The sequence below is a fragment of the Lampris incognitus genome, chromosome 3 (assembly GCF_029633865.1).
Source record: "Lampris incognitus isolate fLamInc1 chromosome 3, fLamInc1.hap2, whole genome shotgun sequence".
Classification (NCBI taxonomy): Eukaryota; Metazoa; Chordata; class Actinopteri; order Lampriformes; family Lampridae; genus Lampris; species Lampris incognitus.
Genome location: NC_079213.1, coordinates 65,951,290 through 65,976,307, shown reverse-complemented (window position 1 = coordinate 65,976,307; position 25,018 = coordinate 65,951,290). Strand labels below are relative to the sequence as shown.

Genomic DNA, 25,018 nt, shown 5'->3' with positions numbered 1-25,018 from the left:
TGACCGGTTACGGCGAGTCTAGGATACGAACCTCCCAGCCACATGACGAGCGGGTTGCAAGAACGGCGGTTTATTTCGCTCGGCCACCAGAGCGGCTTCTAGTGCAATCTTCTTGTACATCGTGTCTGACACTGGGAGGGAGAAAGCAATCAAGTTACCATGCATTTCCCCATCCACTGAGATGGTGCTGACCTGTGTCTTTGTGACTAGTGCAGGTGCTCGGGACAGTACATCAGCCAGAATGATGTATTTACCTGGCGTGTAGACTAGATTCATATCATATCTTTGCAGCCTCATCATCATCCGCTGGACACTGGGAGACATGTCGTTCAGGTTTTTTTATGAAGACTGAAATGGTGATCTGTTTCTGCTGTAAAGGTGGGTAGTCCATAGACATAGCCATGAAACTTCTCACATCCCAACACTAACCCTAGGGTCTCCTTTTCAATTTGGGTGTATTGTGTTTCAGTCTCTGACATTGCTCTGGGCGCATATGCCACTGATTTCCAATTGTCGTCATCGTCAGCCTGGAGAAGCACAGCGCCCAATCCATCTTTGGATGCGTCCATGGAGATTTTTGTTCTGCGTGAGGGATTGACAAAGGTAAGCACCGGCTCTGTGGTGTCTCTTTAAGGTTTTTCCATTCTCTGTCATGTCTGGCAGTCCACTTGAACACTTTTTGTTTTTGCAGCAGATCTTTGATACAGACCATTTTTGCAGAGATTCAGGATGAACTTGCCTAGGGAATTTACCACAACCATGGCTCACAGTACTCCCTTCTTGTCTGTAGGTGGGGGCATGTCCAGAATGGCCTGTACTTTTGAGTGGTCTGGTTCCACTCCTTCTCCCGACAGCTTGTCACCTAAGAAAGTGATCTCTGTTGCCCTGAACTGACATTCGTTTTTGTTCAGTTTCAGACCACTCAACTGGATTCTTTGTAGGAGGTTCAACAGTCTCTTGTTGTGTTGTTGTAGTATAGAGCCCCACACAACTAAGACATCAATGTAAACCCGGGTGCCTTCTAGACCCCCAGTGATCATTTCCATTGCTCTGTGACAGATTTCGGGAGCCGATTTGATTCCAAATGGAAGTCTAAAAAAACAGTATCTGCCAAACAGTGTATTGAACGTGCAGTACTTGCAGCTCTTATCATCCAATCTCAGTTGCCAGAAACCATGAGATACATCTAACTTACTGAAGAATTTGGCCCCTGACATTTCACTAGTGATTTCTTCCCGTTTCAGTATCTGGTAGTGCTCTCTTTTAATGTTCTCATTGTAGCGCTATCTATCCCTTTTAACTGTCAAGGACAACGCTCCTGAGTTCTCCATACAACTCGGTATCCAATAAACTATTCAAGTATGTTAACTTCGCTTCTTATGTGTTTAAAGAATATTCTAAAGGCTCTAAATGCTTTACAGTGTCATCTGGTAACTCCAACTAAAAAGGTTGACTACCCCTTTAAGGCGCTTAAATATGGCATATGACCCCTTTAAGGCAATCTAACATGGTCTAGACACCTCAATGTGTCACCGAGTAACTTATATTAAAACGGCGGACTAGCCCTTTAAGGTTCTAAAATATGGTGTATTAGCCCTTTAAGGTTGTCTCAACATGTCACTTACCATAGCCTAGACACCATAGGAATAAACACACATGAATAATCCACACTCACACAGGTACATAGAATTATATATACAAATGTATTATGAGTAATAATTATTATAAGGAATGAAAGTAATAAGCCTCAATGGCTAACAAGCATCTGCATTCATATATACACAAATTAATCGAGACCAACACATTAGCATACAGCTCAACAACCCTATAACTAAGCCGGCAATAAAAGAAAGTCAACCCCCAGTTGCAGGCCTGTTTCTTTATCGGGTACGTTGGGACCCTAAACAGCCCTCTTCGCTCCCCTTGGAAGTCCGCACATCCAACTTGTACTCACAAAGAATGCTCCTCTTCGTCTCGCGCTTCTCACCACAGCACAGCAGTGAACGTCAGGCAGGCAGACATCCTAGCTAACTGGCTAGTTAGCCGTTAGCACCATCTCACGGTCGAACCGTGCGCTCGCCTCGGCAGCACAACACGGCAACAGACGACTCCTTCTGCGTTCCTCGATGGTCGCATGAACACACCACTACACTGTAACTGATAACGTTACTTCGCTAAACTAGAAGACGGCCCGACTCACTGTGGGGCAAGCCCCTTGCCGCATCAAGTCCATTCGCGCGTCTTGCTGTGCTAGCAACGAACACCGACTGGCTAGCTCGCTCCGTAACGTCGCTGGGTCCACATATGGGACTGACGAGTAGTCAGTTTGTCTCCCCAGTTCACACAAACAGTTCCCGGGATGGGTCTCGGTCAGACACCCGCACACATCACTGTTCACTTAACTTCAATTACATTTCTCTCCACGCAAAATAGCATATAACAACTCGACATCAAACTGCTCCGTTTTGCTCACACAAGGGACGAGTGACCTACTTTCTTTTTTTCTTACTTTATTGATACTTCAAATACATTCAAACAGAGCAAAATAGACACACGAGACACCACAAAAACAATAGATAGAAGATAAAAAACAATAAAGACACAAAAGATAAAGTAAATTATAAAAATAACAGAAAAAAATAAGTAAATAAAGGTGAGATCATATTTTATGTAAACAGATTCAGAGATTTGCAAATGTTGATAGTTTTTAAAGCCTTTGTGTTTTTTGAAGTGGAGATTGTCCTTATATATTGTTCAACTTCTTTTTTAAGTGCAAAGAGTTGAGGCTTTCTGTTGGAGAATTTACATTTATGTATATGAAACTTGGCTAAAAATAAAAGCATATTTATAAAAAAGAATGCATCACCATCTTTGTGATTAAAATTATGAAAACCAAAAATAACATTCTTATAGTAAAGGTGAAAATCAGAAAAGACAAAATCAGCGATAAACTTGTGGAAGTCTCTCCAGAATTTATAAGTGAACTGACATGACCAGAATAAGTGGACACATGTTTCAGGATGCATTTGGCAAAAAGAACATTCAACATCTATATCATTTTTAAACTTTGATAAATATTGTTTTGCAGGGTAGAATTTGTGTAGCAATTTAAATGAAATCTCTTTGACTATGTTTGTTAAAAAAAATCTTTGTGGTAACGACCAAACTTTCTTCCATTCAACATCATTCACAAAGTTGTTCCAAAAAAATGTTGCTGGTGGGACGGAAACTAGGCTATCCTGAAACATGGCTCTTATTCTGGAGTTCAGAAGTTTACATGATGAGAAGCAGACAGTACCAAGAGGAGACTGTGACACATCAGGAGGGTTGAATGATATGAGAGGAGAGCTGCCAGAGGACCTGAATAACATGCACAAACCAGAAGGGATAGCATCAAATACCACTGAAAATTCTCTAGGCGTTACTGGTACATTATATCTAATTAGAAATTCAGAGTAATTATATAGCAGCGCATCTTTTTTGAACAATTGACCAACTAAAAAAAGACCATTGTTAAACCATCTGTCCAAAAACAATGTTTTGTTCTTATAAACAATATTACAGTTGTTCCAGATGAAACAATTCTGTGGAGAGAAATTGTGTTTGTATATCAATGCCCACGCTAAAAGGACCTGTTGATGGAAGTGAGAAAGTTTCAGAGGTATTTTTGGAATGCTATAATTACATAGCAGCAGGAAATTAAGGCCGCCTAAGTTTGAGAACACATGATGTGAAATGAAATTCCAGATAGATGTGGGATTTTTCAAATATTTTTTTATCCAGTTTATCTTGAAGGTATTGTTGAGTGCACCAAAATCAATAAAATTCAAACCACCTTTGTCATATGCGCTTAAAGTAACAGATTTTCGTAAATAGTGGGTTTTGTTTTTCCATAAAAAATTGTTTAACATTTTATCAATTGATTCGCAGATTGTGTTATCGACATGTAAGGACTGAGCAGCATAGGTTAGACGAGAGATTCCTTCTGCCTTCGAAAGCAGAACTCTACCCCTTAGAGACAAGTCTCTCTGCAGCCAGTGATTAAAGATTTTTTGGGACTTTTCTATAATAGGGCTGAAGTTTACAGAGCTTCTGGATTGCCTATCTTTAGTGATTTGAATACCGAGGTATGTTACAGAGTCTTTCACAGGAATCCCATGAATTGAGGTCGCCAAATAGTCTTTAACAGGCAAAAGTTCACATTTATTAAGATTAAGGAAAAGTCCAGAGGCTTTCGAGAAGGACTGGATACTGTTGATAGCGACAGAAACTTGCGAGGCATCTCTGAGAAAGAGAGCCGTGTCATCTGCCAGTTGACTTATAAATATTTCTCTGTCAGCTACGACCATACCCTTCAATGAACTGAGTTTAATATGTAAATTAAGGAGTTGTACAGAAAGAAGAAACAGATACACTGAAAGGGGGCACCCCTGCCTCACTCCACGTTTCAAAGAAGGGAAGTACCACTAACAAGTTTTATGGAACTATTACTATTGAAATATAAAGTATGAACTGCATTGCAAAAGGATTGACCAAAACCAAATTTCTTCAAAGCAGTAATAATAAAATCCTGTTCTAAGGAGTCAAAGGCCTTATAAAAATCCAAAAGAAGAATAAAACTCTCATCCTGCACAAATTCTGGGTAGTCTATTATATCTAAGACTAGTCTTATGTTATTTGAAATATGACGATTCGGCATAAACCCGGACTGACACTCATCAATAACAGTATCTAAAACAGGTTTTACTCTATTTGCAAGAATCAGCGCTAGTATCTTGTAATCGTTGTTCAACAAGGAAATTGGTCGCCAATTATCTAAGAATAAGGGGTCCTTTCTAGGTTTGGGAATCAGGGTGATTAGGCCTTGAGATAAAGTGGGAGGGAGCGCACCCCTATCAATACTTTCCTTAAAGACTTCCACAAGAAATGGGGCTAAGCTGTCAGAGAACTGCTTATAAAGTTCAGCAGTAAGGCCATCTGTACCAGGAGACTTATTAACTTTTAGACACTTTATAGCATCTGCGACCTCATTCAGAGAAATTGACCTATCACAGAGTTCACTGTCAGCCTCACTCAGCTGAGTAATATTATCTATGGAGTTAAAAAAATCAGAAGCAGCTTGAGGGCAATAACTGGAAGAGTATAGTTTACTATAAAAATCAGAACAATACTTTGCTATGGTATTCTTATCGTTAGAAATTGTCCCATTAATATTTAGTTGTAGAATAGAGTTAATGCTGGATTGGTGTTTCTCGAGTCTGAAAAAATATGCAGAGTTTTGCTCTCCTTCTTCAAGCCACTTTTTGCGAGACCTAACAAATGCTCCTTCAGCTTTGCGCTTATAAATCTCATCCAACCTATGCTGCAAGTCAATTAGTTCTGCCTTATCATACATAGTCTTTGAGAGCCTCTTTTGGTTTGGATGTTAAAGATGTAATCTTATGTATTGTTTCATTCTCGCCAGCCCTTCTTTTCTTTGCCAAACAAATGCTATATTTACGAAAAAATTTGCCAAGTTGATATTTCAAAAGCTCCCAGTTGTTACAAAACATATTTTCAGCCCGAGCTTTGCTCCAGTGAAGCCTTATTAAACTATGAACTTCAGTAACTACTTCCTTATGCTCAAGGATAGTATTGTTAAGCTTCCAATATGACGCTTTAGCATCAGAAGACAATGACAAAGAGATATTTAAGTGAATTGTTTGTGATCTGAAAGCGGCGTAGGAAAAATGTCAGTTTTAACTTCTTTCAAGTCTTTTGAAATAAGCCAATAATCAATCCGTGAGTGACTGGTTTGTGTCTTATTGCACCATGTGTATGCTCTTTGAGCTGGATGAGAATCCCTCCATGAATCTAATAAATCAAATCTTTGTGCAAACAACTTTACATGTGAGTTAGAGAAGTCTAAACCCCTAGAAGGCCACCTATCCATGCAATTATCAAATACAACATTAAATTCCCCACCAAAGATTATAAAAGAACCTGGATATTTGGACAGCCAGTGCAGTAAACGCTCTTCCAGCCTGTCAAAATAAAGATTATTCTCTGTTTGACTATTAAATCCATACACATTGACTAAAATATAGATAGAGTGTGCAGCCTCAAGTATCAGAATAATATAATGACTGTCTTTATCACAGTCAGAGATTTAAGATTTTTCCATTAAATCTGTTTTTCAGTATACAAACACCAGCAGAATGCTCTGTACCATGGGACAACCACAAATCATTTCCCCACTGCGACCTCCAGAAACACTTGTCTTGCTCAATTGAGTGGGACTCTTGTATAAAGCAAAAATCTGTGCCAAACTGCTTACAATATAAAAATATGGCTTTACATTTCACATTACTTCTTAAACCTCTCACATTTAAAGAGACAATAGACAACGACATAAGGATAGAGCAAGGAAAGAAAAAAGAAAAAAGGACAAATAAGAGAAAGCTTAGACCAAATAAGTGAAGAAGTGGTTAAATTGAGAACTTGTGGTCACTTAAGAGAGTACTGTTGAAGGTGAGAACTGCAAACCCTGGATGAAGGACCAGTGAACTTGAGCCATAACAAAACGTATTTATAATAAAATACAGCCAAAGTAACATATAGCTCACCTCATGTGAGTGTGTGAGTTTTGAAGGCAAAAAATGAAATCTCTCACTCGTTTTAAATAGTCCAACAAAAATAGCTGCTGTTCAACTCACACAATACTCAATGTATACATGAGTGCTTAAAATAAAGTGCATAATCAAATTATGAATAACTGAGAAATATATGGCAGCTTAAACCTGGTTAGCTTTTGAGTGCAATTACACCTAATATCAAGTAACAAGAAAAAAGAGCAGTCAATGTAAGAGATGAATAGAAGGCAGTTGAACCGTGTATTACTTCAGTTTGTACCTTGTGCTGCCTCAGAAAACGTCATTGAGGTGGAAATATGTCTTTCCCATTCACGAACGCGCGTCCCCCGACGAAAAACGCTTACTTATTTTCCTTGCGTGCTTTATCCACGGCGGGCCAGAGTCGGTTTCTCCGGTCGCGGTCATCAGCTGACAGATCCTCTGCCAGCTTTAAGTTGTTGTCCTTCAGGAAGGCTGACTTCTTTGCCGCCCGCCAGACAGCATTACGGTGGACCCTGGATGTGAACTGCATGATGACGCCTCTGGGTTGGTTGTTGCTGGGTTTCTTAGGACCGAGGCGGTGCACCGTATCCACGACGTCTGGTAGTTTATCCTTCGCCTCCGGTAAAACAGACTGGCACACCTGGATAACCTCTTGCCGCAAGTGTTGCTTCTCCTTCTCGGCCAAGCCGTATAGTTTTAAATTCCAACGGCGTGAATAGCTCTCCAGGTGAGAGATCCGCTTCTCCAGTGTTTCAGCGTATGCCTTGTATTTTTCAAGCTGTGATTCAACGTTGACAACTCTGTCCTTCATATCCTTTATCTCAGCACATACAGCATCAAATGACTCTTTCACGGCTGTGATTTGTTTAGTGTTCTCTTGAACTGCCATTTTCACCTCGGAGATCACTGTGGTGTTGCCACTGACAATTTTTTCCAGCGTATCCGACCTCGAGTTAATCAGCCTAGTAAGAGACGTGAGCTGGGAGAGAACAGTAGTTGTCTCCGCGTCCCCAACTTTTCTTAGCTTACCGGCAGGAGAGCAACATGGTGTGAGAGGAAGCGAAGGAAAGTCTTCTTCCATCAGGGCAAATTGTGGTGGTTCGGGTACCGCTTCGAGATAGTCATGCATGGAGTCGAGAAAAGTATGTTTACCGTCAGCAGGCTTACCAGGTGTCGAAGTTGACTTCTTGGGTTGGCTAACGTTAGCAGGCTTGCTAGCGGGGCTGATGTTAGCTGTAGACTTCCTAGGTTCGTTCTTTATTTTCTCAAGTTTGCTCATTTTGGTTTGTTGGTGTCAGCAAAAGTTGCGGGTGAGTAGTAATTGTCCAATAGGCACAAATAAAGTCCTTGTTCACCGTATTTAGTTAAAAAAAACAATTAGGTTTGCAGAGCTCACGAAAACGTCACCGCTCAGAGCGCCATCTTGGCAATCCTCGAGTGACCTACTTTCTCTCCCAGTCTAGTCTGCTCGCGCTGACGTTCCCCGCTGCCCTCTCAGCCAATCACATTCAAGGTAAGGTATTCTCTCCACAGCCAACCAATCACAACAATAGTAACTTTTCAATAATAAAAGTAAATGCATTTCACATTGGTAAACAACTGTTTTGCAGAACAATATCAACAATATAATATATTCATATTCAAAAGGTAAACAAATAACAAACATAGGCCAAACTCTTATCTAATAGTGCAATATAATATATCCAAGGCCTATAATTTAACCACGGGGTTACATCATTAAGATCTTTGGGGTGTAGGCACACCCTTAACTCACCATTGGGTTTCTTTACACATGTTATGGAGTTCACCCAGTCTGTTGGTTGTTTAATATGTTTTATGACTCCCAATTTCACCATCCAGCTGAATTGTTTCTTTAAGCTGGCTCGAAGTCGTGCTGGCACTCTCCGTGGGGCGTGCACGACTGGCTTGGCATCACTTTTCAGCTCTATTCTGTAGGTGAATAGCAACATCCCTTGGCCTGTGACGATATCAGGAAATTTTTGCACAATGTCAGTTACTGTGTCTCTATGAGTCTTAAGAACCACCTTTTCACTGTTGATTTGGTAGACCCTCTTGACCAGCTCAAGGTCCTCACATGCTTTGTCTTCTAGCAGTGACTCATGATCATTAGGAACAACCACGAACATCCGGTTTTGTTGCTTCCCTTTCACATTCACTGTCAGCCTGCACACTCCTTTGGTTTCTATTCGCTGTTCGTTATATGTCCGTTTATGTATTTGTGGCTTTAATGTCTTTTACACTAATCAGGTTGGCTTTTGCCCCTGTGTCTAATTTGAAGAACACCCTTGTCCTATTAACTAATAGAGGTGCCGTCCATTTGACTGTTCACACTACACTGACTTGATGTCCAGTGTGTATACTCTTAGTTGGCTGCACACTTTTTTAAGAGTCACGGGAAACCATGTTCACTAAAAATGAATCACTCAGTGAATCACTGTCCTCATCAGTTTCACCCACTACATGCACCTTGCGTTCTTACCTTTCTCTTGAAAAACAACATTTTCCACAATGGTTTTGTCCCTTACACCTGGAGCACGTTTTACCAAATGGTGGACATTGCCTGGGTTTGTGAGTATCTCCACAACGTTTGCAGCTAAATGTGTCACTTTGCTTGCTTCGAGCGCCTTGGTATTTTCCGCGCCCATTTTCCTTGAATGAAACGACGTCTACATTCGCAAGTGGCAGAGCTAAAGCTAGTCCCTTAGTGGCACCTTCAAAAGTTTCCACATGCTGTTTAGCTAACTCGCAGGCCTGGCATATTTTCACAGCATTGTCCAAACCGAGTTCCGCTTCTCTTAACAATATTTCTCTGACTTTCTTGTCACATGTGCCGAACACAATTTGATCACGAATCATTGACTCGTTCAGTGCATTGAAGTTACATGTACTAGGCTTCAGCTTAAGGTCTGTGAGAAAACTATCAAAAGCCTCTCCTTCGCGTTGCATCCGCGACCTAAACACATACACTACCGTTCAAAAGTTTGGGATCACCCAAACAATTTTGTGTTTTCCATGAAAAGTCACACTTATTCACCACCATATGTTGTGAAATGAATAGAAAATAGAGTCAAGACATTGACAAGGTTAGAAATAATGATTTGTATTTGAAATAAGATTTTTTTTACATCAAACTTTGCTTTCGTCAAAGAATCCTCCATTTGCAGCAATTACAGCATTGCAGACCTTTGGCATTCTAGCTGTTAATTTGTTGAGGTAATCTGGAGAAATTGCACCCCACGCTTCCAGAAGCAGCTCCCACAAGTTGGATTGGTTGGATGGGCACTTCTTTGAGCAGATTGAGTTTCTGGAGCATCACATTTGTGGGGTCAATTAAACGCTCAAAATGGCCAGAAAAAGAGAACTTTCATCTGAAACTCGACAGTCTATTCTTGTTCTTAGAAATGAAGGCTATTCCATGCGAGAAATTGCTAAGAAATTGAAGATTTCCTACACCGGTGTGTACTACTCCCTTCAGAGGACAGCACAAACAGGCTCTAACCAGAGTAGAAAAAGAAGTGGGAGGCCGCGTTGCACAACTGAGCAAGAAGATAAGTACATTAGAGTCTCTAGTTTGAGAAACAGACGCCTCACAGGTCCCCAACTGGCATCTTCATTAAATAGTACCTGTTAGAGCCTGTTTGTGCTGTCCTCTGAAGGGAGTAGTACACACCGGTGTAGGAAATCTTCAATTTCTTAGCAATTTCTCGCATGGAATAGCCTTCATTTCTAAGAACAAGAATAGACTGTCGAGTTTCAGATGAAAGTTCTCTTTTTCTGGCCATTTTGAGCGTTTAATTGACCCCACAAATGTGATGCTCCAGAAACTCAATCTACTCAAAGAAGTGCCCATCCAACCAATCCAACTTGTGGGAGCTGCTTCTGGAAGTGTGGGGTGCAATTTCTCCAGATTACCTCAACAAATTAACAGCTAGAATGCCAAAGGTCTGCAATGCTGTAATTGCTGCAAATGGAGGATTCTTTGACGAAAGCAAAGTTTGATGTAAAAAAAATCTTATTTCAAATACAAATCATTATTTCTAACCTTGTCAATGTCTTGACTCTATTTTCTATTCATTTCACAACATATGGTGGTGAATAAGTGTGACTTTTCATGGAAAACACAAAATTGTTTGGGTGATCCCAAACTTTTGAACGGTAGTGTACCTCTCGTAAGTCTCATTCTTTTTGGACAGGCAGTGTTCGTCGAATTTCTTGATGCCTTCGTCCAGCTTGTTTTTGTCTCCCTCGTTTGCAAACGTGAATGTGTTGTGCGCATCAGCTCCAGCGATGGTGAGCAGCATGGCGGTCTTCCGTTCACTTGACGCCCCTGTCACCCATTTAGCCGCGACATACAGCTTCAACTGCTGCTTGAAATTTCTCCAGTTCGCGTCTACATTTCCAGTTAACGTTAAGGTCCCCGTTGGCTTTATCGCATCCATTTTCTGTCCGGTTCACTCCTGGTACCGTGTAATGTTCTGTTATGTAATAAATCAAGCTGAAAAGTAAATATTGTCTCTGCGTACTTAATCACGTCTCGCCTGCTCCATGGGTGTCACGTTCTGATCCTAGGGCGTTCTGCGCATGAACCTTAACCCTCTACAATAGACAAGATATACCAATACTCCCACCTACTGGCCCGGTAGGCACATATCATTACAATTAGGTGTTAGGAAACTATACGTGCTGTGCGTAATAGGGTTGGGACTTTGTTATAGCAGCTTTCGGTTTTCAAACGGTATCTTCATCCAACTAAATTCTCAGCTCACTGGTTTATCCTCCATGGACGATCGTTCTCTGTTTACTAATTAGCGAGCGGGACCGGATGTTCAGCCGTGTTTCAGTTCAGAGAGTGGCAGTACGCAGTCGCAGCTCCCGTCAAACACTGAACTATTCAGTGAACAAATCCTTTGAACGTCTCTTTTTAATGAACCGATTCTAATGATTCAGTACACTGAAAAGAACTGCTTTGCCCATCACGTGCCCTTCTCGTGGATCTCCCCAGCTACTCCTGCCTCACTCATTCACGCCCTCCCCCTCCTCAGCCCCCCCCCCAGCCTCTTGCAGTTGGCCGAGTTAGGCTCAGACCTGAAGGAGAAGTTACACTTCAGTTATTTTTTTTATTTTTTTAATAATGAATACCACAATGTTCTGCGAAGTCATGCTTTTACATTATATGTTCATCTTCATTTTTGCTAGTGTAGATGTTCGCGCGCACACACACGCACAATCACACACACACACACACGCACACACACACACACACACACACACACACACACACACACACACACATGCCTACACACAGGCTACAGTCATTTCTGCCGCAGTGTGGTGAATGAGTCTGACTCGGACTTTCAGACCTATCAGATTATTACTTTTTTCTCCTTTCTTACTCTCTGCTTTTCTGTTCCTCTTTCCTTCTCTCCACCTCCCATTTCCCCCTCTTATGCGTCTAAATCTCTGCCTCTCTCTGCCTCTCTCTCTCCTCTAATTTTGTTTCTTTCTCTTTCTCTTCCTTCTTCACCATGCCTCTCTCCCTCTCTTCCTTCCATTGCCTGCCTTTTCTTCCCCTTTCTCCCTCACTCCCTCTCTCCCATTCATTCTCTCCATCTCTCTCTCTCTCTGTTGCCCTCTCTCTTTCTTTGTCTCTCTTTCTCTTTCTCTTCACCATGCCTCTCTCCCTCTCTTCCATCCATTGCCTGCCTTTTCTACCCCTTTCTCCCTCACTCCCTCTCCCACTCATCTCTCCATCTATCTCTCTCTGTCGCTCTCCCTCTCTTTCTTTGTCTCTCTTTCTCTTCCTTCTTCACCATGCCTCTCTCCCTCTCTTCCTTCTTCACCATGCCTCTCTCCCTCTCTTCCTTCCATTGCCTGCCTTTTCTTCCCATTTCTTTCTCACTCCCTCTCTCCCACTCATTCTCTCCATCTCTCTCTCTCACTATCGCTCTCTGTCGCTCTCTCTCTCTCTCTCTCTCTCTCTCTCTCTCTCTCTCTCTCTCTCTCTCTCTCTCTCTCTCTCTCTCTCTCTCTCTCTCTTTCTTTGTCTTTCTGTCTCTGTCTGTCTGTCTGTCTGTCTCTCTCTCTGCCTTTCGCTTTCTCTCTCCATGGCATCTGCTGCTTTCTCGAGACAGATAGCGCGGTCGGAACAGGACAACAGAGCCAGTGGTCAGCAAATCCTCTGTCTTTCCAGGGAAGCATTAATATGGCTGTGTATATGTGTGTGTATGTGTGTGTGTGCGTGTGTGTGTGTGTGCGTGTGTGCAGCATGCGTGTATTTGGGGTGATGGTGTGTGTGCCTAGTGCTCGGCACAGCAGAAGACAGCCTTCCTGCCACACACAACCTGTGACCCAAAAACCATGAGCAAAACCTGGTCGATAGCTGGCCAGGTGCCTGCAGCCAGCTGGAGGGATAGGTGATGGATGAGGTTTGGACATCATTGCATCATCATGTGATATGACAGCAGAACCGGGGAGCGTTTGGAAAGGTTACTTTTATAACATTTCATTGGCAATTGCAAATTATCCATCTAAAATCTTCACTGGCAAAGCAAGCGACAGATATACCCTGAATAGTGGCACTGTGATTACTATCAGTTAGTTTTAAGATAACATAAAATTCAATTAAAAGAACACTATCTCACTTTATGTAACTTCAGTAGTGTGACATTCTTGTGTAAGAAGTGGGGATGTTGTGAGGCGTCTAGTGTGTTGGCGTAGTTTTCTGTGCCTGTCACGTCTCACTCTCAACCTTCACCGCTGGCTAGCAGAAATGGGAACAGGCGAAACTGAGAGCCTCTCCAGCAACAAGCCCTATGTAGCGCCTCCTGGTGGCAGGCGACACATGGTAACTGTGTACTCCTTGGACCCTGGCTGAACCACAAGGGACTCGGAGGAGGTCTGGCCCCTAGACGAGTGGTACGCAGGCCCACCGGTGTGTGGATATTCTCTGATGCCCACGAACCAGCCCCCCCCCCCCAGCTACTGGTTAACTAGTGCCACTGCCTAGTGGACACCTCGGGAGAGGAATAGACTACGGGAGTAAACCCCTACACAACATCAACGTCTACAGTGCTGTTGTTTTTTGTTTTTCTTACCCTTTTGTACATGTTTAAGTGGGAGAGTACTGCTGGCGTCGTGTGTGGCTGCCGCTTCTCCCTCTCGTAGCCCCCCCCTTCCCATCCACCCCTGTATGTCTGTGTTATGTTTATCTGTTGTCTTGTTTCACCCTGTTTATTGTAAAGCGACTTGGAGTGTTAGAAAAGTGCTATATAAGATTGATTTATTATTTTTTTCCCAGAAAAAAAATTGGGAAAAATGGGAATTTCCTGGTGAGAACGGGTCACCAAGAATCCAGTTCTCGAAAGAGCCGATCTCCTTTCCATCGAGACGACAATAGACCCTCCTACAGTTGGTAAACAGCGATCACGTGATTTAGCATGCGGTGGCTTGGCCACATCCGGAGGATGCCGAACGACAGACTCCCGAAACAAATCCTATACTCCGCACTGACTGAGGGTCAAAGAAAAGGAGGAGCTCCCAAATACACTGATACATTTATACATTCTCATACCTTTTTATACATACTTTTTACAAGCATATTTGTGTTGCCTAATGTAACCTTTTGAACATGTTCATTGTCGCCATTGAGAGTGAATCATTCCACAAATTTCTATTGATGCTTGGAGTGTTAAACAGGAACGTAAATGGCGAAAATCAAAATTGGAAGTTTTTTACCTATCGTGGCACGAGTGTTTATTGAAATACAAGCGTGCTTTATCTACTGCAAAAACATCGTATCTCTCTCACTTAATAAATATTAATAAAAATAACCCCAGATTTCTCTTTGACACTGTATCTAAACTTACTAAAAAGCAGTCGTCTATTAGCTGCTCACCATTCACGGCCCATGAATTTCTACATTTTTTTCTGCAATAAGGTTGATGAGATCTTAAACAAAATTAGTTCTTCAACTCCATCTACTCCTGCAGATCCTGTCTTCATATCTACACAATGAGTCACTGATAGTCCCTGTTATTACAGCTTTTGCGATTATCTCTCTTGATACTTTGACTAAGTTCATGCCAGCTTCTAAACCAACTGCTTGCCTACTTGATCCCTTACCAGCAAAACTTTTTAAAGACCTCTGGCCTTTTCTTGGACCTACAATGCTAGACATCGTTAATTTATCTCTTACTATTGGCACTGTTCCCAGCAGTTTTAAGACAGCTGTGGTTAAACCTCTACTTAAAAACTGCAGGAATAACCTGTCTGCTGCCATCAGACAATCAGAGTCTGTTGAGTCCTTTAAAATCCAAACTTAAAATTCATCTTTTTGCCTTACAATTAGTTGCCTTTAAGTTGAGTGCTTCACAACCTGTACTGGATGGCGGGTTGGTTTTCTGTCTCAATGAATTTACCAACCACTGTTCTGCCGACGAGATCATCGAGTATAGATTACAGAGTATAGATTATGACTAGTTGATGACTTAATTTATTATGGCTAATGTCTATTGCAAACTGTTCTCTTCGCTAACATGTCTTTTCTCTCTCTCTGAATGATGTCTTCTCCTTTCTCTTTTTCTGTGTTTGAATGGTGTCATGTGAGTCTCTCTTGCATGCATGTGCAGTCGGTTCTCCTCCCAGGTCTCCGTGGTGATGGTGGTCGCCATTTGGATGCTGCCTGCCCTTCCTCTCCTCACATAAATTTTTCTATTATTACATGATGATGCTGGTCGCGTGGCTTGGGTCCTGGACTGTTCCGTTGGCATGTGGACACTGCTTGGCATCCTGTGCATCATGTTCTTCATAAAGTTTATGTCCATTATAATTCTGTTATCCTCTTTCAATGTTGTATTATGTATTTTGCGTGAACACAACATCCATTGCACGCTGTCCGTCTTGGGAGAGAGATCCCTCCTCTGTTGCTCTCACAGAGTTAAAGGGTTTTTTAGGGAGTTGTTCCTTATCCGATGAGAGGGTCTAGGGACAGGATGTTGTGTTGCTGTTAAGCCCACTGAGGCAAATTTGTAATTTGTGATATTGGGCTATACAAATAAAATTGATTTGATTTAAACGATATGATGCTCCATTTTTATTATTCTATTCCTAACAGTTACCAATGATATTTTAGAGTGTTAACAGTGTGTTTCTTTTTATTACTATTCTCATTCCTAGCGATAACGCTTTATGGTATTGAATACTGATGATACTTTCGAGTGCTTAAGGTTAGGCACTTAGTCTTAATTATTAGTTCTATCGCTAGCTATGCTAGGTTCTGTTAAGTGGTGTAGTATTATCTTTACGTAAAGGGGGACTATGTTGTGTTCTATACATACGCCAGTAGGTGACAACAATGTTATGAATCTCCTGTTGCGTGTAACGTAAGAGAGAAGAGAAGAAGAGAAGAAGAAATGATTGCTCATTACCACTGTGCCCCGTGCTTTACTTACTTACTTATACTTACTTACTTGCTCTATACACTGCTTACACAACACACATCCAAACATCAAACAGAGTAATCCGGAAATGTTCTTCCACAGCTGCTTTCTATACCTCCCGCTCTGGGATCTAAAAGCTTTTCTAGGTCCCCTGGGGAATATAATCCCTCCAGTGTGTCCTGGAACTTCCCGGAGGGCTCCTACCTGTTGGCCATGCCTGGTATACCTCCAAAGAATGGTGCCTGGAGGGAACATCCCTACCAGGTGCCCAAACCCCCTGAATTAGCTCCTCTCAAATTAGAGGAGCAGTGGCTCCTCTCCAGGGTCCTCTCTGGGTCTGGTGCAAATCTCAGAAGTGGAAATGACACAGTCCCTGGTGTAGCGCACCATAATTTAGAGATATCTAGAATTACTGTGCCTGTAATCAGAATATCTGAGAAAATGGCCAGTGGAAATCGAGTGATAAATGTTCTGAGGCCATGTTGCTGCTTTAATTATGATAAAATACATAGAGACGGGTGACAAAGTAAAGGAAAAAAATGTGAATGCTTGACCCTTACAGTGAAGGGGGCCGGGGGTTCTGTAATACTGTGGGGGGCATTTTCCTGGCATGGTTTGGGCCCACTTGTCCCCTTAGAGGGAAGGGTCACTGCAAATCAATACAAAGTTATTCCGAGTGATCACCTTTATCCTGTGATGAATCATCTCTATCGTGATGGGAGTTGTCTCTTCCAGGATGACAATGCCTCCATCCACAGGGCGAGAGGGGTCACTGAATGGTTTGATGAGGATGAAAATGATGCAAATCATCTGCTATGGCCTTCACAGTCACCAGATCTCAACCCAGTTGAACACCTATGGGAGATTTTGGACCGACATGTTAGACACCGCTCTCCACCACTATCATCAAAACACCAAATGAGGGGATATATTTTGGAAGAATGGTGTTCATCCCTCCAGCAGAGTTCAGAGACTTGTAGAATCTATGACAAGGAGCATTGACGCTGTTCTGGTGGCTCGTGGTGGCCTAACACCTTATTAAGACTCTTTGTGCTGGTTTTTCCTTTACTTTGTCACCCGTCAACATGCATACACTAAAAAAACCACGCTTCATACAAAATGTGTTAGCCACTACTTTAACCCTAAATTTAACCACTACCTTAACCCTAAACTTAACCACTCCCTCACCTTAACTGTGAATTTAACCACTGTCACTGTAGTATTTGGACGCCGCTGAAAGACAATGTGAATAGCTTGTTTGCAGTCACGTGATTCTGATGACGCGTGAGATTCAGCCTGCAGGGCAGGAAGTGAAAAGCGGAATGGAGGAGATGGAGCTGGTTTAGCCCGAACTGTGCTGGTTTAGACCATATTATGAGAGAAAGGTATAAACAGAAAGTAAGATATGTTGGACATGATCCTTATGTGATGAAGAGTGGGTTTTTTTTAGGAAGTGGTCACTGCACACACGTGCGTTATCCGACTCCGCTCGTCCCGACCGCAAAGACCCACAATGCTGTGCGCTGTTCTTGTGAGTCACTCTAATAAGGATTCATGAACTGAAACAGTAGACGACGCTTCGCAAGCCATTTTTTTCCAGCGTTTTCGGTCAATCCCCCCCCCCCCCGAACAACAACTTTTGGTACTCAGTAAAAACTCCTTGTGGTTCCCCAGTTAATGACGCCAAACATAGGCATTTCGAAAATTTGCGGTAGCGCTTCCTATGTTGAGAATCACTTCCTGCCCGCCATCTGTAGTTCGTGACGTCACACGCAAACAGCATAGACGGTTTCGCCGGTCACGTGGTTTTTGAGACAGGATGTGGGAAGGGGGAGAAGTCGAGTGCTTGAACGAGGTCTTTAAAATGTGTTTCCCCCTGCACTTTTCTGAAGACTTAAAAACAGACGATTGTTCTTTTGTCAAAGTATCTGTAATTCAAGTCAAATGTGAAATTGGTCATTCCTGTTACCGGTTTTTGATAAAATTACAATAACCCTCAAACACTGATACCAATTATTTCTTCCCCATTTCTTTCCTGCACTGTACCGGAACATCAAGCAGTGAAGGAGCGGGGTAGGGTCTAGCTGACAGGCAGGAGTATTCACTCAATGAGGGCCGTCCGACCACAGCTGGGGCCACCAGAAACCTCAGCATCCAGTCTCCAAGAGAAAGCTGACATCAGCACAGCTGTATCGCATCACTGAGTGAGACAGAGAGAGAAAAAAACCCTGGCGAAATGGAAAAATTAAGTTAACAACCATAAACAAAAGACCATTTTCAAGAGCTGGAATATTTTATCTTCGCCGTCACAAAATTAGTAATGGGCTCTCCCTGCAGTCTGAGGCGTTATAGCATGAGGGATTGCATGGTGTCCAAGACAAATTCCCCTATTAGGACAATAAAGCATATCACATCACATACACTGCAGAGTAAATCCTTGCTTATTTGTTGTTGTTGGGTTTTTTTTGGGTTTTTTTCTCCCCCCCAATTGTACCCGGCCAATTACCTCACTCTTCTGAGCTATCCCGGTCTCTGCTTCACCCCCCAATCCGGGGAGGGCTGCAGCCTACCACATGCCTCCTCCCATACACGTGGAGTCGCCACCCGCTTCTTTTCACCTGGCAGTGAGGAGTTTCGCCAGGGGGACGTAGTAGCGCGTGGGAGGATCACGCAATTCCCACCAGTTCCCCCCCGAACAGGCGCCCCGCCCGACCGACCGACCGACCAGGGGAGGCGCTAGTGAAGCAATTGTGTCTGTAGGGATGGCCGACCAAGCCGGAGGTAACACGGGGATTCGAACCAGCAGTCCCCATGTTGGTAGGCCACCCGGAGGCCCCCGTTGTTGGTGTTTTTTACTCAGACGTTAGCTCCCAGATGACCTTTCCTCTTTCCAGAGAATGTTGTAGTGGAAATACCAAAATCCTCTCCGTTTTAGCAGGGCAGTAAGAAACGTGTCTCTATCGTGTCTGTGGTGTCCCGGTATGATTGTACTAGTCAGAGGGAGGTTTATTCAGGGGTCATTAAATCTATCCTTCACCAAACCGCTGTGTTTCTCTGGCAAGGTGATGCCATAGAACATCATCCCTGTGCTGAGGCAGACATGCCAGAGTATTCACAGTTTGGTAGTTAAAGTCACGACTCCATAAACACACTTCCTCCATCTTTCTGTTTCTCGCCAGTCTTTTGGCCCATACAGGCTGTCATGTTCCATCTCAGCTAAACCGGCCGCTCAGGATTAGAGTTTAGCAATGTTTTATTCAGGGCTGGAAAAGTGCCCTGCCTCACAAGTCAGGCTGGCTAATGTGTGGCGTGCAAACCCTATTCAGGCAGGACCAAACCATGAGCACAGCTGCAGCGATGAACGACTACTCCTTCAATAACAACCAGGGGTAACAAAACCAGCACCCGGACACAATGAAGAGAAAATGAAGTTCCTATATTTCCCAGTGCTTGGATTATTTCTGTCGTTATACCTGTACGGTGACATCACGCTTAGGTCATCTCCCATTGCTGCAGAGGAGGAGGGACTGAAATCCATGCATTATTCAAAGGCGGAGAAAAAAAATGTCTCATGCTCCAGTAATCTGGTTAAATAATTTGGGATTACACTGCCTCAACTCTACACCAGTAAGGGGATCAGCGCTCTGCCCATGAAATGCCCTCTGTTGTGGTACAAAGGGCATTTCTGCTGCCCATGTATTTACAGTGTGGATAATCTCCTACTGGCTTTAGCTGCCGACGTAGGCACGGTTTCATATCAGGGGAACTTTGTTAACAGCTACTAAGGCTGGTTGCTCCACCCTCAGACAAAAAAAAAAAACCGAGGTTTTGACGGCTGAATCAAAGGGAAATCACTGAAATGTCTTTCACACAGTGTTGCCAACAAAGTTGTCAAAAAGTTGGCTTTTGGCCCTCACGCCTGTAATTTACTGCAGTTAAGCTAAAACTGTGTCCGAAAAACAGGAAAAGACAAATAACAACATTCACATTTCTTTACAGATGATTCCCCGCCACGCCATCCCTCCATCTTTCAAGCATCTTAGCCAATTTCACACTCGGGGCTCTTGGCCGTCTGACTAAAATACAGAGCGCTTCCCTTTTCCCCTATTGTCTCTCTGCCAGATGCCTCTATTTGACTGCAGCGTAGTGCTCTCCCTCCACTGCCATCAGTATTCCAGCAACATATCCCGCTCCATCGGGCCCCAACCTACACGTTAGGATAAAGGGGGAGCGGCACCGCTTATTCAGATTTGCCCTATCTGGTGGATGGAGATAGAGCAAAGCTAAGAGGAGCGAGGAATGGGGGGATGGGTGGAAGTTAAGTAGTAAGAAAGAGAGGCAGAGCCGATTAAAAGAAGGAGATACACAGAGAGGAGGGTGAATGAACAGAAAGAATAAGAGGAACCGGAATAGAAGAGGATGGTAGAGGGTGGTGAAGATAAGAGGAAGACAAGGCGGTCCGGCCTCTTCCATCTCTCCATCCTGTGGTTCCCCCAGAGTGAAGAAAGAGCGAGACAGAGAGAAGGAGACAGAGGGAGGTATCAGGAAGGGAGGTAAAGGGAGAAGTCAGATCATTAGCCAGCTGGAAGTTGGAGGTCACAGTCAGGGGTAGTCAGGAGGCTGTGACCCCAAGTTGGACAAAACAGGAGGAGAAGATGAGAAGGGGAGTGGGATGTGAGGTCAAGAGAGGGAGATGAGAGGGCAGAGGTGATGAGAGGACAGAACAGGATGGCCCTTTGCAGCAAGAGGAGAGCGGAGAAGAGATTAAAGGAGAGGGAATGAAAGGAAACGAGAAAAAATAAAACATGGGTAGAGAGAAAAATGGAGGAGAGAGAGAGACAGGCAGAGAGAAGAGAGACAGAGACAGAGAGAGAGAGAGAGAGAGAGAGAGAGAGCGAGGAGAGAGGAGGCCAGACTGTGCATGCCGGGGTTATATACGTTTTAATGACTTGCACTGCTTTACCAAAGATTGATTTGACCGTGTCCATGTCATGTTTAACAGGGCATTAATAATTTTAATCCCAATGGTAGGACGGCATGATCCCGGGACACGCGCTCAGAGAGGACAGACAGAGAAGCAACGTGGGTATCATTTCCAGGTGAGTCGAGTTTTGCAGAAGTAAACAACAGACAGTGTTTACTGTCCACAGCTTTTCTCAAGTGCTGTTAATCACCCTTCGTTAGTCTCACTAGCTACATGAAGTAAAAATATTTAGTTTGTATTTTCATCTGGCATAAGGCACATTTATGACCTACATCTGGTAGTAGTAGTAGTAGTAGTAGCAGTGCGGTGGCCAGTGATACAGAGAAATTGCAAAAAAAAAGTCAATGAGGTGAGGATCCTTCAAAATAAGACTTTTATTGACGTATCAACAGAGTCTGAGTCAGGTGTGCAGGGTGACTGGAGTTCAGACAAAAGCCTCCCTGTCTTTATACCGTTTCCAAATCTAGTGAACAATCTACTGGTGTCAGTCAATGGCCTGCTGTTAATCAGGGACCTTGGTGATCAGGACATGTTGGCAGAGCAGGAGCCTCTCTATCAACACAAGGATGACGTTAGGATGTCTTCAGTCCTCCCCCTTTGACAGTCTAATGGTTGTCTTGATATGCTACTACTACTGCTGCTACTGTTTCCTGCATAATAGTGGCTACACTTACATGATGGAATGTCACTTATCAGACCTTTGGGCATAAACAAGTTTATCTTCTACTAACTTTCTGTCCTGGTTATATGGCCTTGTGCTACTTGCCAAACTTGTTTGTCACTCCAGTCACATGAAATGACAGATACCCACATGTGCCCTTAACTACTACCATAGTAGCAGTAGTAGTAGCAGTAGTAGTAGTAGTAGTAGTAGTAGTAGTAGCAGTAGTAGTAGTAGTAGTAGCAGTAGTCGTAGTAGCAGTAGTAGTAGCAGTAGTCGTAGTAGTAGCAGTAGTAGTAGTAGCAGTAGTAGTAGTAGTAGTGGTAGTAGTAAATAAGACACATTCAAATACATTCGGTGCCTCTTTCTTGCTTAGCAATAGGCTCCAGTAGTTGTACGCTTGCTCCTGAAGGCCGCTGTGAGCTTTTCAAGACTCCTGAATGCCCCATCCCTTGAAAAACCCCGTCACACGGGCGAACATTTACACTAAAGCCTTTCTAAAACCAGGGAAAGCCCTTAATGGGCTGACATGGGACCACTTCTTTGATACACAAGTTAAAATCACATGTGCCAACCCCCCCCCCACCCTCATTGTAGCAAAGCTCTCCACCGCAGTTCTGAAGGTCAGAGGGAACGTTGTAAATGCATTTACATGGCGAACAGCGTTCAGTCTCTGCTTTAAGAGGAGGGACATGCCTTAGAAATTATGTTAAAAGAATTGTTCTGTTAAGAGCATATGGATCCTGTAATTTGGATTTTGCATCTAAAAAAGTCTATTTCCCCCCCCCCTTTTTCCCCCCTCATCAGTTGTACCCGGCCAATTACCCCACTCTACCGAGCCATCACGGTCGCTGCTCCACCCCCTCTGCTGATCCAGGGAGGGCTGCAGACTACCACATGCCTCCTCCCATACATGTGGAGTCGCCAGCCGCTTCTTTTCACCTGACAGTGAGGAGTTTCGCCGGGGGGGGGGGGCGTAGCATGTGGGAGGATCACGCTATTACCCCTCCCCCCTGAACAGGCGCCCTGATCGACCGGAGGAGGCGCTAATGCAGCGACCAGGACATATACCCACATCCGGTTTCCCACCCGCAGACACGGCCGATTGTGTCTGTAGGAACACCCAACCAGGCCTGAAGTAACGCAGGGATTCAAACCAGTGATCTCCGTGTTGGTAGGCAGTGGAATAGGCCACCATGCTACCCAGATCCCCCCCCCCCCCAAAAAAAAGTCTAGTTTGGAGGAAAAAACAATCAAGCGCATCATGCGTGATTTATTTGTATGCCGTGGAAGTTGCGAGAAAACACAAACAACTTCTCCCTTTGACTGCACCAACACGTGTGTCATTCATTTCTTTTTTATTTGCACACCCTGCACTAAACAAACATGGTGCTGCGTTACCATGGCTACCCACCGAGCTCTTAAAATGAGCACGTCCAACTTAATACAACAGGCTATGATGAATTATGTCCATAAGTCCATTGAGTGTCCACTACAATGCCTTGATTCATTTCCAAAAGAAAAAAAAAAAGAAAGAAAGAAAGAAGAAAGAAAAAGAAAATAATTTGCGCTCTTGTCCACCAGTCCAAAAAGACTAGGTCTTTTAAACAGGTGCATGAATTAAGTTAAAGTTACAGGTGAGATAAAGTTGCTCACAGGCTGATGTCAAATGAAAGGACTGACCACACTGAGGTTTAAGGATGCAAAAATAAAACCAATTAGATTAATTTACAGCCATAACAAACCAACCTGATCTCACAGAAATACGTGAAATGACCATGACCTCTTAACACTCGCATTACGTGGTGCCGGCATGTTGTAATAGACAATGTAACAGGAAGAATGACCAGTATTAGCCTGCTGCCTCAGTATATAGCAGGGGTGCCCAACTCCAGGCCTTGAGGGCTGCAGAATCTACGGGTATTTGTTCCAACCTGCACTACACCACCTGATTTAACTAATTAGCTCACCTCTTGTACCAAGGAGGGAAAGGGATTAGTTTAATCAGGTGGTGTAGTGCATGGTTGCAACAAATACCTGCAGACACTGCAGCCCTTGAGGCCTGGAGCTGGGCACCCCTGGTACATAGTAGGCTTGTGACTATAGAATAAGTCACACGGAACTAAGATGGGCCCATAGTACATTAGCATGCAGCTTATCTGACTGCTTATGTTGAGGAGAGCCTTGCCAAGTCAGCACTGCTGACTCTGTCTCAACTCCACTTTTCATTTCTCACAGGCCTGCTCATAATAATCATAATAATGATTATACAAAATGATATTCTCTGCATCTAAATGCAAATCATGACTGTTGTCTCAGATGGTTTCCTCAACACACTGCATCTCATTTTGCTGTATACACATGTAGTAGCGCTGTCACTCCCCATTAGAAGAGAAACCTCAGTTGCAATCCATCGTTTCAGTCGCCCATATTTTTCCTCACCCATCTACTTGCTAAATAGAGAAATTATTCTTATTTATCGTTCAGCTGCCTACAAAGACTTGATAGCCTTTGTACAATTTCTAAATGTCTAGTTGTTCCTTCACTGTGGCAGAGTGGCAGGGGTGCTGGAAGGGGGGGGCAGGGGGCCATTGACCCCCACCCCCCACTTTTACTCTCTTTCCACATTTTTTTAAAGTCAGGAATCCCTGTATCCCCGCTTATGTCCCTATATTGCAACATTTACGGTAAAAAGACATCTCATTCATTCCCGTTCACTCTAAGAAATTAGGTTAAAAAAAAAAGCAGGCAGACATAAATCAAGGGGAATATTCACATTTTAATCCAATCAAAGGGTACTTATGTTTGAATTATACCCCCTGGGGAGGCAGCGTAAAGAGTGGGATTTCAAAACTGAATACAATGTATCACTTAGTAAGCGCTCAAGCTCAACACACAACGCTGCATGGAGACTGCCTAACTGCAACAAAGTAAAAAGATGGGGCGGACATGTGTCTTCAGTAACGTGCTTTATTGTATTAAAACCCACAAACACGGGCATACGCAGCTGCGCTCCGGTGCACTCTTATAGCACTATACAGTACCCCCCTGCCCTCGCATATATATCATTGTTGCCCCCCCCACACACCCCCCACTTCTGAAATGATTCCGGCACGCCTGCACAGGGGTTAGTGCGGTCGCCTCACAGCAAGAAGGTCCTGGGTTCGAGCCCCGGGGTAGTCCAACCTTGGGGGTCGTCCCGGGTCGTCCTCTGTGTGGAGTTTGCATGTTCTCCCCGTGTCTGCGTGGGTTTCCTCCGGGGGCTCCGATTTCCTCCCACAGTCCCAAGACATGTAGGTCA

At 43.5% G+C, this 25,018-nt stretch overlaps 1 long non-coding RNA gene across 1 annotated transcript in view; it reads right to left on the bottom strand.

The window, feature by feature from the left end:
• Positions 1–24,943: 24,943 nt before the first annotated feature.
• Positions 24,944–25,018, bottom strand: part of LOC130109011 (uncharacterized) — a 5,791-nt gene continuing 5,716 nt past the window's right edge. Inside the window, exon 3 of the long non-coding RNA XR_008809960.1 lies at positions 24,944–25,018. This exon is cut by the window's right edge and continues 101 nt beyond it. This is a non-coding gene — a long non-coding RNA (uncharacterized LOC130109011).